We start from the raw sequence: 13,917 nt of genomic DNA, 5'->3' as shown, positions 1-13,917 counted from the left end.
TAGTTCCTGGTTTGTAGAGTATCATGGTGTTGTGTATTTTCATTGGCACGCTCGAGGTTTTATGGATGTCAGACCCTTCCCGAAGCTCTTCTTTGTTTGTTTATCCTTTGTCACAACTTGCTAAACCTTGCTCTAGACTTTTCTGACAGCGAATTGTTAACTTTCTGTTAATAATGGTAGGGATCCTATTAACTTGTTTGATTAGATTTTTTCCCTATCGAGAGTCATTCTTAATCTGACCTCTTGCTAATCTAGTGTTAACTTTCTGTTAATAATGGTAGGGATCCTATCAACTTGTTTAATTAATTTTTTTTCCTATTGAGAGTCATTCTTAATCTAGCATATTGCATCATTATTAATCTAGCCTCTTACACCATTGTTGATGCGACAGAGAGTCTAGAGACAAAGGCTCTCAAGGCCAACCTTGAATTCAATACAAGCTCAAAATGCAATAGCTATATTCCATTCTTATAATATCATTAATTAATATAAAATTAATAATAAATAAAGTATTATAATATAATATTTATTATAATTCACTAAGTACTTTCATAAAGATCAATGAATGAAATACGAGGTGAAAAAACTTATTGGGAAAAAAAATTCATGGGTAATTTTAAAAAGACTCTTAGATTAATACAACACCTCTTTCAAAAACAACTTGTCAATCCCTTCAAACATTATATGCTATATGTCCCACAACCAACTACCTTCTGTTTTAGTGGGCTTACTCTATGAAACGAAGTTACATTCTATTTTAGTGGGCTTACTCTATGAAACGAAGTTACATTCTATTTTAGTGGGCTCACACTATGCAACGAAGTTAGTGGACATTCTATTTTAGTGGGCTCACTCTATCCAACTTTCGTTTATCTAACCCATAGGACTTTATTTTATCTACGTCGATAATGGGAAAGGATTACAATTGCATGCACATACCACCTTGACATGCCTTTACAATCCACAAATTGTCTACATTCGAGGGATCCGTTGACATGCATATTCCTCCCTTTAACTCCAAGACCCCTGCCACCCAGCCAACCCATGCTCCTGCATCAATAACTCAAACTCCTACGAGCCTTCTGAATTGAATGTTGGAGTCATGTTTCAAATGCATAGTTTTTACATTGATTCTAAATGATGGGGTATCTTTCAAATAATTGCATAATTAACTGGAATATGGCGTTATAATATACAATATTCTTAGGTTGTTTTTGCTAATTCAATAGAACGTCAACTTTTTATCAGTCTATGTCATAAACAAAATATATCACGCCCTAATTCCACAAACATTGGCAGATCCTATGATGAAGTGAATTGCCGACAAAATCCACAAATGAACTGTGCGCACAGAAAATAATTTTAATCTTCATCCATCGCATTGCAATAACAGAAAAATCCCGATAACGTTGGCTACTTATAATTAGGCAAAATCCCACAGATACATCCACTAATATCTAAATATATTTTCCTATTATTTGTCATCATATATTTCCACCGACAATTCCTACTGATGATAACAGAGACTCGTAACTCAATTTTAAATGATAAATGTGCACTACCTTCTCGATTGTACATTTATGATAAATGTTAAAAATAATAATCCCAACCACCGCCCTAACACACTCAGTGACACCATGCTTGCCCAGTGAACCACTGTAAGGTTGCAATTTTGTTTGAACCTAGAAAGACAACAGAAGTTCAGAGCGAACCATTCTGCAACACATCACACGGAGGTTAAAAGCATTTAATGAAGTTTATTAATTAGATATGAGTAAACATTCATTTTCCGCAACTGTTTCTGACACTTCACAACACCTGCAACTTCAGAAAATCATTTACTATGTAAAATCGCCATTTTCTGGTATTAAATATTTTGTTTGTCATGTAATTAAAGTCAAATTCGTATGTTATGATAAATATGCAAGTAAAATTCATTTGTAATTTTGGGCATGTTGGGCAAGTTAACAAGTAAAAGTCATTTGTAATGTTGGGCATGTGGGGCAAGTTAGGAAATGTTGATGGGCGCGTGAAAACCAGTGTTGCGGAGTTTTACAGAAGTTTGCTCCGCAACCTAGTGATGTATAAATCACAATAAGTTTATTGGGTTTTTCACTCGGAGCTGAAGCCTCCATTTCTCACGAGAATGTAATTTCTTTATGTTTTGACATATAATATAAAGTGTGGTCAGTTGCATTATGGTTTTAATCTTACACAAGTGAATTTCCGCAACCTCTTTTATTTTACTCTATTTTACCATTGCGATATCCTCCCACAACCTAAGATTTACCTTTCCGCAACTGAAGTTGAACTTGCCTACTTTGCCGGAACCGATTTCTGAGCTACTCTGACAACTAAATTCATTTTCAAACCAGAAATGGGTCCTTCAGAAGTGTTGCAGCACAAGGCCTTGCCGATGCAACTGCCACACATTTTTCAATAAATTGCCTCACTAACTGATTGGTAACCTTTTCCAATACTCCAGGCCTTATACCAGAAATCACCTTCGTATAAATTTGAGCAACGCTCCGTCACTCACTGTAAGGAATCTCCAGAGTAACCATCTCCAGAAAGCACATGCCAAAGGAATAAACATCGACAAGCTCATTGTAATCCTCTTCATATAATTCCGGGGACATGAATTTTGGTGTACCAATAATAGTTTGTGCAGCATGATCATTTTCCAGGGTAGCAACAAGAACCAGATCCCCAATCTTAAGAATACCAGTATTTCCATTCACGAGAATGTTGCTGCAATTCAAATCTCTATGAATTATGCAAGGCGTGTGACTATGCAGATAATGCAATCCATCCAGTATTTGGCGTGCCCAGTTCTTCACGGCCTTCATGGAGACATGGCGATGCTTCTGCCAGTACTTCCTCAGGGTACCCGAGATGCAGACCTCAGTAATGAAATTCACATGCCCTGTCTTTCTGTCCAACCAGGCAGTGTAGAGCATAATCATGTTTTCATTCCCGAGAGACTTCAACAGATGGACTTCTGCATAGATCCTCTTAATGGAAACATCATCAAGATATTCGCAGAGACTCCTTGTTCCAAGAAACCTCAATACAATCTTCTTTATCAAAAGCTCTGTATACCATCTTCATGGCACCACGACCCAACACATCTTCATAGCGGCCATACCTACCAGTGGGATCCATTTCCACAAAGGGCTCCATGTCCTTATCACTGGCATCAAATTCTGCACCAGGCATTTTTCCTCATTCCCATAAAGGAAACGGGCAAGAAACAAACCCGAGCCTCGGAATTCCAACAGTTTGTTTGAATTGCATTAACATAAATTCTTGCAGTGTTAAAGGAAGATAGAAAAAGGATTGGGAAGAAATTTTGCAAAAAGAATTTAGGGAATGCAAGAGGGAGAGGGATTCTTATAAATTTGAAATTCTCATTGGAAAAAGGGAAATGAATTTCGGTTTGGGCTTTGGGTAAACAATCTAGTTGAGATGTATGGCCTCCGTCTTGGCCTTCAACTAGCGAAAAAGAAAGACATATCTTCCATCGTCATTCAGGTGATTATCTAATCATCATTTAACAACTCCATTCGGGATCTCTTGTTAAGCTCCATTAATATTTTTAAAAATTTCTGCCTACAATTATGGAAGTAAACTGCAGTCTTTCCTTAATTTCTGGAAACCAACTGCAGTAATTTCCTTAAATTAAGGAAATCAACTGCAGTTAATTAATTTTCTTGTTAGAGCTTTTGAAGTGGTCCATTACTCCATCTAGAGTTCTCTACCTTGATCTATGGAACACCTGACACATAGCCATCGGAAGCTTGATGGAAGCTTGGCTATAAATTTATTTGTTTGGTCCCCAAGCTTGCATCTCAATCCCCTTCAGTTTTTTACACCATCTAGCTGAGAGAGCAGAGCTTGGAAGTGCCTTCAGATTTTTTGTATTCTTTTCTTTTTGCTTGGATTAAAGCTGGAGTGCTGAAGTAAAGAAGCAAGTGGACTGTGGTTTGCATCAAGAACATCACCAATGGCTGGAGGTAACTTATTTTCTAGGCATTAAAACAATTCTTTCATTTTTTTCCACATATAGAATCGTTGTTGCATAATTGCATAACATTGGTATCAGAGCGATTGTTTATTTATCTCTTCCTTGGTTGGATTCGAATACTTTGAAATGATTTAATTTGAACTGTATACATAATTTTTTTTTCATTTATTCGACTGAATATCTGAGTACAGAATCGAACTGGGTACCTTTAATTTATATATGTTGTAACTACGGTGATGTGAGTGCGAAGAGTTGGATTTAAAAAAAAAATTAAATCAAAAGACAGGCATTTACTTGTAGCTCTTATCATAACACCAACCCTTTCGAGTTGAGTGAATGAATTTGTTGAGCGAATGAATTTGTAGATGTATTCTTAACACAATACTTATCAGAAAGACTGAGTGGGTAAAATTAAACGTTTCAGTGATATTTATAGTATGAAAACCTAAGAAAGAAAACTAGTATATAATTTAAAATAGAGGACAAGAATCTGACAGAATCGCGGAAGTGGAATAAATATTATTCATAATTTATTTCTGCAGCATTGAAAACTGATGAGCCAAAAACATAAGCATAGTTTCTTTCTATAAGTTTCGTTCATCTTCTCAAATAAGTCAGGGAAAGACAGTAACTACAGGGGTCCGTCCTTCCTTCGCTGGGAGAATTTTATGAATATGTGCCGAATGCATTCATATTTGAAGCCATGTGTCTGTTTTGGTATTTTTATTTTACCGAATGCATTCAAATTTGAAGCTGTGGTTCAACTCTAGTATGTTTAATTTTGCACATCCATTCAATTTATGCAAATCTATTTTTACTGTACACATTACAATGACATGAATTAAACCACAAATTCATTGTTTCTTTTCGATGGTCGTCTTCTGTTATGATGTAATATGAATGTTTTAAACTCAGGACAAGTGAATTCAAGTCCCATCAATGGTAATCCAGGTGCAAATACATGCAACATGAATTATCTATTATTAAGCCTTCATATAAACTTGAAATTTTAATTTATCCACTGATTTTCATTCGAATTACACGAGGGCCCACTTAGCTGGTGCTCTCTCCCCTTCACGCTCCAGGCTTTTTCTTTGCCTAGTGTTAGATGACATGGCAATTGGTCATGCCAGATCATGAACTTTTGCCAAAGTTTATTTTTTTTTCTCCAAATTCAATGTTTGTATAAGCTCTACGACCCCATTTGTAGTTGAAGTCGTTAATTTTTTCCATCAAGTTCAGGGTCGGAAGGGAGTTTGAGTTTGAAAATATTGAAAGGGTTAAATTAGTGTGGTATATTATTGATTAATTTAATTTAAATTTAAATTTAATTTTATTTATCTTGTGAGCAAAATAGCTTGTTTGCTGGTCTATTTTTTTTTTGTTTATAAATTGAACAATCAATTTGCAGTCATTTATGGTAATGCTGACTTCTTTAACCTTAATTTTGATTTGTTAAGAATTATTAAAGTTATATGGAGTTTATTTAAAATGTCATTTTGACTTACTCCTTTTAGTAAACATTATTTTTTCTCTCTGGTTAAGTTTTGTTTATGCAACAAAAATAATGTCTAGTGATCCATATAATTTTAATTAATTAGAGAATAGCCACAACATCTTTAATTAAATAAAATTATATATTTTGATTGGTTAGATCACATAAAGATTATTTAGACATTAAATTGTAATTAACTAGACTGAATATAATAAATTTTATCCCGCGGGAATTTTTATTATATTTATGTAATTAATTAGGATAAAATTTCATAACCTACCCACAGGAGTTATGAATTAATAAGTTTTATCATAAAGTTTTATTGAATCTATTTGAATTGAAAATTTAGCCCACAGGAAATTTTTATGTCATTAGATTCAATTTTTGAGCATGATTTACATTGGTAAAACATGAAAGTTTATTAAGCCTCAATTTTAACATAAGCATGTGATTTTTAATTTTGATGCAGCAGTACAACCTGCAAATTTCTCTAAAATTCATTGTGACATTCCCGAACTTAAGGGAGATAACTATAAGGTTTGGAAGGAGAGGATTCTCCTTCATTTGGGGTGGATGGACATAGATTATGCTATTAGGAGAGATGAACCACTGGCACTCACAAATACCAACACTGCAACGGACATCACGCTTTATGAACGATGGGAGCGATCCAATCGTCTAAGCATGATGTTCATTAAGACTAAAATTTCAGCTGGTATTTGTGGTTCTGTTGATCAACATGAAAAGGTCCGAGACTTGTTGAAGGCCATTGATGATCAATTCGTCACTTCAGACAAGGCACTAGCAAGCACCCTAATCATGAAGTTCTCATCCCTAAGGCTCACCAGTGTGAAAGGTGTGCACGAGCACATCATGCAGATGAGGGACACTGTGGCTCAATTGAAGAAACTCGAGGTTGAAATATCGGAGTCCTTCCTAGTGCACTACATCCTGAACACCCTTCCGCACCAATATGGACCTTTCAAAATCTCATACAACACACATAAGGATAAATGGTAAATTAATGAATTCATGACCATGTGTGTTCAAGAGGAAGAGAGACTGGTGATGGAACTGGGAGAGAGTGCAATGCTGGCAACGCGTGGAAAGGGCAAATCTCAAGCCAATCGGAAAGGGAAAGGTAAAGTACCTCCCCAAGCCGATATCAAGAAGGATTCCAAGTGTTTCTTCTGTAAAAAGAAGGGACACATGAAGAAGGAATGCGTCAAATTTCAGAAATGGCTTGCGGACAAAGGTAATTTAATCTCATTTTTTTGTTATGAATCTAATATGGTTAACGTTAATATTAACACATGGTGGATTAATTCTGGATCAACAATTCACATTTTGAATTCCTTGTAGGGTTTGCAAAACCTAAGGAAGCCAGTGGGAAGTGAGCAAAGCATCTTATCAGGAAACAAGATGGGCTCGCATGTGGAAGCTATAGGAACATGTTATTTAACTTTAAGTAGTGGCTTTGTTTTGGAATTAGAAAAGACCTTTTATGTTCCAAGTTTTTCTAGAAACTTGATTTCAGTTTCAAGGCTTGTACCTTTTGGATATTCCTTAAACTTTTCAGAAAAATCTTTCAGTCTATTCTATAAATCTGATTATGTTGGGAATGGTATTTTGTCTAATGGTCTTTACTGCATTAATTTACAAAACAATGTCACTTATGATTCAATGCATGTTCACACTGGCACTAAAAGATGTGTTATTAATGAAGATTCTTCTAAATTATGGCACCGGAGACTAGGTCATATCTCCATAGAAAGAATTAAAAGATTGGTAAATGAAGGGGTACTTAATACTCTGGATTTTACTGATTTTGAGACTTGTGTGGACTGCATAAAGGGAAAGCACACCAACAAGTCAAAGAAAGGTGCCAATAGGAGTTCAAACATATTAGAAATCATACATACTGATATATGTAGTCCAGACATGGACTCACATGGTCAGAGACACTTCATCTCTTTTATAGATGATTACTCACGCTATATGTATCTCTACATGCTTCATAAAAAGAGCGAAGCATTAGATGCCTTTAAGATCTTTAAGGCTGAAGTAGAGAAATAATGCAGCAAGCAAATTAAGATCGTGAGATCAGATAGAGGTGGAGAATATTATGGTAGATACACAAAAGATGGACAAGCACCTGGGCCATTTCCTAAATTTCTTCAAGAGCATGGGATCGTTGCCCAATACACCATGCCTAGTTCACCCGACCAGAATGGTGTAGCAGAAAGAAGAAATCGAACATTATTGGACATGGTGCGGAGTATGCTTAGCAGCTCCAATCTTCCTAAATCCTTGTGGACGGAAGCACTTAAGATGGCAGTGTATATATTAAACCGAGTTCCAACCAAGGCGGTTCCTAAAACGCCATTTGAATTATGGAAAGGTTGGAAACCGAGTTTGCGACATATGTGCGTTTGGGGATGCCCGTCTGAAGTGAGAATTTATAATCCATAAGAGAAGAAGCTGGACCCAAGGACCATTAGTGGGTATTTCATTGGATATGCTGAAAGGTCTAAAGGTTATAGATTTTATTGTCCATCTCACAGCACTAGGATTGTGGAATCAAGAAATGCAAAGTTTCTTGAAAATGACTTGATCAGTGGAAGCGATCAAACCAGAAACATAGTTTCTGAGAAGGATTATTCAGAATCTCAACCTTCCACTTCAAGTGATAGATTGGTTATCATAACACCCCTCAATTACAAACTGGTGTTGAACAACCGATTTTTGAAGTTCCACAAGCTGCTGACGATATTCCAGTAGATCAAGGAGTTCAAGAGTTGCCAAGAACTTTTGAACAACAAGTTGAACCACATACTTCTTAGGAAGATGATGGTACAACATTAAGAAGATCTACTAGACCAAAGAGATCAACAATTCCTAATGATTATGTTGTGTATCTACAAGAATCTGACTACAACATTGGAGCCGAAAATGATCCCAAGTCATTTTCAGAAGCCATAAGTTGCAAAGAATCAGAACTATGGTACAATGCCATGAAGGAAGAGATGAATTCCATAAAGAGTAACGAAGTCTGGGATCTTGTTGAGTTTCCTAATGGTGCAAAAGCCATTGGATGTAAATGGGTCTTTAAGACAAAGAAAGACTCATTGGGCAACATTGAGAGATACAAGGCAAGACTTGTTGCTAAGGGATTCACTCAAAAAGAAGGAATCGACTACACGGAGACTTTTTCTCCTGTATCTAAGAAAGATTCCTTGCGCATAATTATGGCATTAGTAGCCCATTTTGACTTGGAGTTGCAAAAAATGGATGTGAAAACGGCTTTTCTTAATGGAGATCTAGAGGAGGAGGTTTACATGAAACAACCTGAAGGATTCCCCTCTAGTGATGGTGAGCAATTGGTTGCAAGCTCAAGAAGTCATTATATGGTTTAAAACAAGCATCCCGCCAATGGTATTTGAAATTCCATAATGTAATTTCTTCTTTTGGTTTTGTAGAAAACATTATGGATCAATGTATATACCTGAAAGTTAGTGGGAGTAAAATTTGTTTTCTTGTTTTATATGTGGATGACATTTTGCTAGCAACCAATGATAAGGGTTTGCTACATGAGGTGAAAAAATTCCTCTCTAAAAATTTTGATATGAAGGATATGGGTGAGGCATCTTATGTCATTGGCATTAAGGTCCATAGAGACAGATTTCGAGGCATCTTGGGTCTGTCACAGGAAACCTATATTAATAAAATTTTAGAGAGATTTCGGATGAAGGATTGTTCACCAAGTGTAGCTCCCATTGTGAAGGGTGATAGGTTCAATTTGAACCAATGCCTGAAGAACGACTTTGAAAGGGAACAAATGAAGAACATTCCATATGCTTCTGCTTTCGGAAGCCTAATGTATGCTCAAGTCTGCACAAGACCTGACATTGCATTTGTTGTGGGAATGTTGGGACAATATCAGAGTGATCTATGTTTAGACCACTAGAGAGTTACAAAGAAAGTAATGAGGTACCTTCAAGGAACCAAAGACTACATGCTTATGTATAGACGGATGGACAACTTGGAAGTAATTGGCTACTCAGATTCTGACTTTGCTGGATGTGTTGATTCACGCAAATCAACATCAGGTTACATTTTTATGATGGTCGGTGGAGCTGTATCATGGAGGAGTGCCAAGCAGACCTTGATTGCCACTTCCACTATGGAAGCCGAGTTCGTCTCCTGTTTTGAGGTTACTTTACATGGTGTATGGCTTAAGAGTTTCATTTCTGGGCTTAGAATTATGGATTCTATCTCTAAGCCTTTGAGAATATATTGTGATAATTGAGCTGTTGTTTTTATGGCTAAAAACAACAAAAGTGGGAGTCGAAATAAACACATCGAAATTAAGTATTTAGCTATAAGGGAATGTGTTAAAGAAAAGAAAGTGGTCATTGAGCACGTCAACACTGAGTTGATGATTGCTGATCCTTTGACTAAGGGCATGCCACCGTTTAAATTCAAGGATCATGTAACGAATATGGGACTTGGTTCCATTATGTAGTTTCTCATTGTATGGACAATGTTATTTTAATTAAATTCTTAATTATTGTGATGTTTTTTCTCATATTTATGTGCACTTTTAAGTTGATTTGAGAAAATTAATTTAAGAAGGACCAAGAATAAACATAAGGTTTATTCATAAAGAAATTGTTGCCACATAAATTATAATAAGAATAAATACATAGTAATACATGGAAGATAATACTCGTCTTTAGAGGACTTATCGCCATGATTCATGTATCTATTACTTAATACAGATTATCAATGGGTTTTAAGTTGAGACATTAAGTTTGGAAGTATGGACCAAGTGGGAGAATTTTAAGCTCCATTAATATTTTTAACAATTGCTGCCTACAATTACGGAAGTAAACTGCAATCTTTCCTTAATTTCTGGAAACCAACTGCAGTAATTTCCTTAAAGTAAGGAAATCAACTACAGTTAACAAATTTTCTTGTTGGAGCTTCTGAAGTGGTCTATTACTCCATATGGATTTCTCTACTTTGATCTATGGAACACCTGACACATAGCCATCAGAAGCTTGATGGAAGCTTGGCTATAAATTTATTTGTTTGGTCCCCAAGCTTGCATCTCAATCGCCTTCAGTTTTTTACACCATCTAGCTGAGAGAGCAGAGCTTGGAAGTGCCTTCAGATTTTCTGTATTCTTTTCTTTTTGCTTGGATTGAAGCTGGAGTGCTGAAGTAAAGAAGCAAGTGGACTGTGGTTTGCATCATGAACATCACCAATGGCTGGAGGTAACTTATTTTCTGGGCATTAAAACAATTCTTTCATTTTTTTCCGCATATAGAATCATTGTTGCATAATTGCATAACATCTCTCCCTAATAACAATATGCCTTCTCTCCTCCTTCACAAAATCTATGTCATGCTTAACTCATTCTCTTATAAATCGTATCATCATATCCTCCACAGTCAAAGCAAAGAAGATGATGAAAAATCCAATATAGCTTGTCAGTTAGAAGAAGGGAAATATAAGGTCAACGGATCTCTCAATTGGATGGTTATCCTATGAACAAGGTAAAACATATATATTTCTTCCCGTCAACCAATAGAAATCTGAAATGGGAGAAGGCTCAGACTAAAACATCAGGCAAAATAATTCCTTAAACTCTTAGAATAAGGATTGGTCCACTCCATTTAGTTAGAAATGAAGATCCCTTCAGCTCCAATGCCTGCTCATTGTAACTACATGAAGCCATCTAGATGGCGTCCCTTGCTTGCTCTGTCACTCAAGGTGGAATTCTCCTCTTCCGGAGGCATGACAAAGATTTATATAATATTTGGGAATCAATTCAATTCAGGCCCTCCGTATTATCTCGACTCAGGCTTCTTACTCTATAGAATGGATCATTCATGGCATCATCTCCCAATTTTGGCGTCAATGGCTACCCAGGAAGCGTGGGAACCTTTGAATCCTCTGTGATCATTCAAGAATGTTGAGATCATGCCAAGGTTGGGAAATTGGACAAGAAAATACATATAAGGTAGTCATTCGGGTTGCCAAGGCAAAATTGGGAGACCTTTGCAGGTTGGCTCTGTCATTCCTTTATTCGGGAGACAAGCCTCTTCGGGAGAATCCTTCCTTTCGTCCAAGCTTGAAGTTTCTCTTCTCTTCGCACACACATAATTCTTTGTTTCAAACATAATTTGTGATCTCTAGTGGAAGGTAGAAGTGAAGGATCCCAAGATTCCCCTCATTCTAGTACTTTAAGCGATGACAACAACATCAGTTGTAACTTCCCAATTGAATCACTTGAAGTCTCTGTGTTCTTGTGTGCTCAGAGGTTTTGAATCAACGAAAAAGTGGGAATTGTGGACAAGTTTCCCGATCGTGATATCATATTTGTCTGTAACTTCCTTGTGGTACCCCTGTCGTCTTCCCAATTTCTTCAAAGAGACCTATGATTCTTCAAACCAAGGACCACAAAGAGCTTCAACGAGCAGTAACTCTGTAATATAAGAGTTGTCACAGCAGCAAGTCTCCAATGGCACACCAATGTCATTTATGGCTGCACCCTCCATGGGACTAGTTTGTTAAAGTCAACGAGCTTCGTCATCAAATTCTCACCTTAACGGACACAGCATAGAACCAGTCAGTCAAAATCCAACGTTTGGAGGATGAGCTGGATTGAGTGGGCCAACAATTTGCTGACCTCCAAGCTTAGAGGAATGAAGATACCAGAAGTAAAATTAGTGCCCCTAACAGTCCTACGAACAAAGTGTCAATAGACCCCTTGGTAAGAAACGATATCTCCTTGTACATGTATTTTGATAAATGCGCAAATTTTGTAGATTCTATATGAGCAATTTTGTAGATTCTATAGGAAGAGATGTCTAACAAAATGTCAATAGACCCCATAGTAAGAAACGATGTCTCCTTGTACATGTATTTTGATAAATGAGAAATTTTGTACATGTATTTTGATAAATGAGCAATTTTGTAGATTCTATAGGAAGAGATGTCTAAGTTTTGGTACTCCGCGGGAATGTAGCAAAAGTGTGCAATAACATTTTGAGATAATTCTCCCCATTTTCTTAAAATCTTTGGGATTTTGGAACAATTGGTAAATTTCCCACGTACCTCGTTATGATTGGGCACATAATTAATAGTAAATTTTTATTATTTGTGTAAAAAAACAAATTTGAAAAACACTTAAAAAACATACATCTTAAGAAAAGAAGAAGAAGATTACTTGAGAAATTGTTAAACTAGCAATTGCACCAAATGCTGCAAAGGAAACGCTCTAAGGCATAAATTCCAAAAGAAGTGTGACATATAGAAAAAAACTTAATATAAAAATTAGTAAACAAAATGTTATTCAAACAAATATTTTCACAATTTGACCATCAATCTCAACCTCTGATGCCTCCTTTTCTTATACTCATATATCCTAGTAAATAAATGAGTAAGCTCAGCTAACTTATGAGATTGGACATAAACTAGAACTGTTGTGATGGATTTCTTAGACAAAACAATCTCATACCCATCTCCATATGAGCTCATTCCTTCTACCATCGGCTGCCAAAACATGGCCCCTCCACCTGCTCCTCCCCATCTAGCAGATGCATATACATGTTTATAAACCACATCAAGTAAATTATCTCTCTCACTCATGTGAAATCTTGGGTCTTTGTAAGATTTCCCAAACATAACTGGTTTTTCCAATATCCTGCTTCCACCTTCAAGATGGCTCTTTATCCAACTCTTAAAAAATGAAAGTTGGGTCTCCTCATGTGCCTAAGAAAACCTTTAAAAGTTAAAATCACAGTGCAATATATTAGTGCAAACTCAAACATTATTATCAAGAAATTTAATCCATCTCTATGCTCGCTAAATCTAGAGTTAAGATGGATCTAGAGGAAAAGCTTGCACCTTGAGAAATTTGATCCCTTTGTACGCTCTCTAAATCTAGAGTTAAGATGGATCTAAAATGGTTTAATTATTAATAATTATAATTCTTAATTTAATTTAATTTTATATTTATGTAATTTGACTGAATTAAGATGTTTAAATAACATTACATAACCTTACAACATCTCATTCATGTTGGGCTAAATTCTCTCCATGCAATTATTTAAATTTGTAGATATTTATTTTTATTTTAATCAATAATATTTAATAGAAAATAGAAAATATAAACTTGGAAAAGCATATTATAAATATAAAGTGAATTACAACGTACTTCGCACCATTTAAATTTATAATTTTATATCTTTATTTTGGAAAAAATTCAAACCATAAAATTGATAAAAATAAACAAAAATGATTAAATATATGGTTATTTTATTTTATTTTATAAATATTATATACAATGATACATGAAAAATGTAATATAATTTCAAAAATGGTA

The 13,917-nt window shown here is 35.6% G+C and overlaps 1 pseudogene; it reads right to left on the bottom strand.

Annotated features, from left to right (window-relative positions):
- Nucleotides 1-2,366: 2,366 nt before the first annotated feature.
- On the bottom strand, nt 2,367-3,219 carry LOC149201333 (putative serine/threonine-protein kinase WNK11 pseudogene; annotated as a pseudogene).
- Nucleotides 3,220-13,917: the final 10,698 nt, after the last annotated feature.

This window comes from Pinus tabuliformis, chromosome 2_1 (genome assembly GCF_031772625.1).
Source record: "Pinus tabuliformis cultivar Carrire ecotype Pingquan chromosome 2_1, CPIR1, whole genome shotgun sequence".
Lineage (NCBI taxonomy): Eukaryota > Viridiplantae > Streptophyta > Pinopsida > Pinales > Pinaceae > Pinus > Pinus tabuliformis.
The sequence above is the reverse complement of the archived record's forward strand: the minus strand, read 5'-3'. Positions and strand labels throughout refer to the sequence as shown.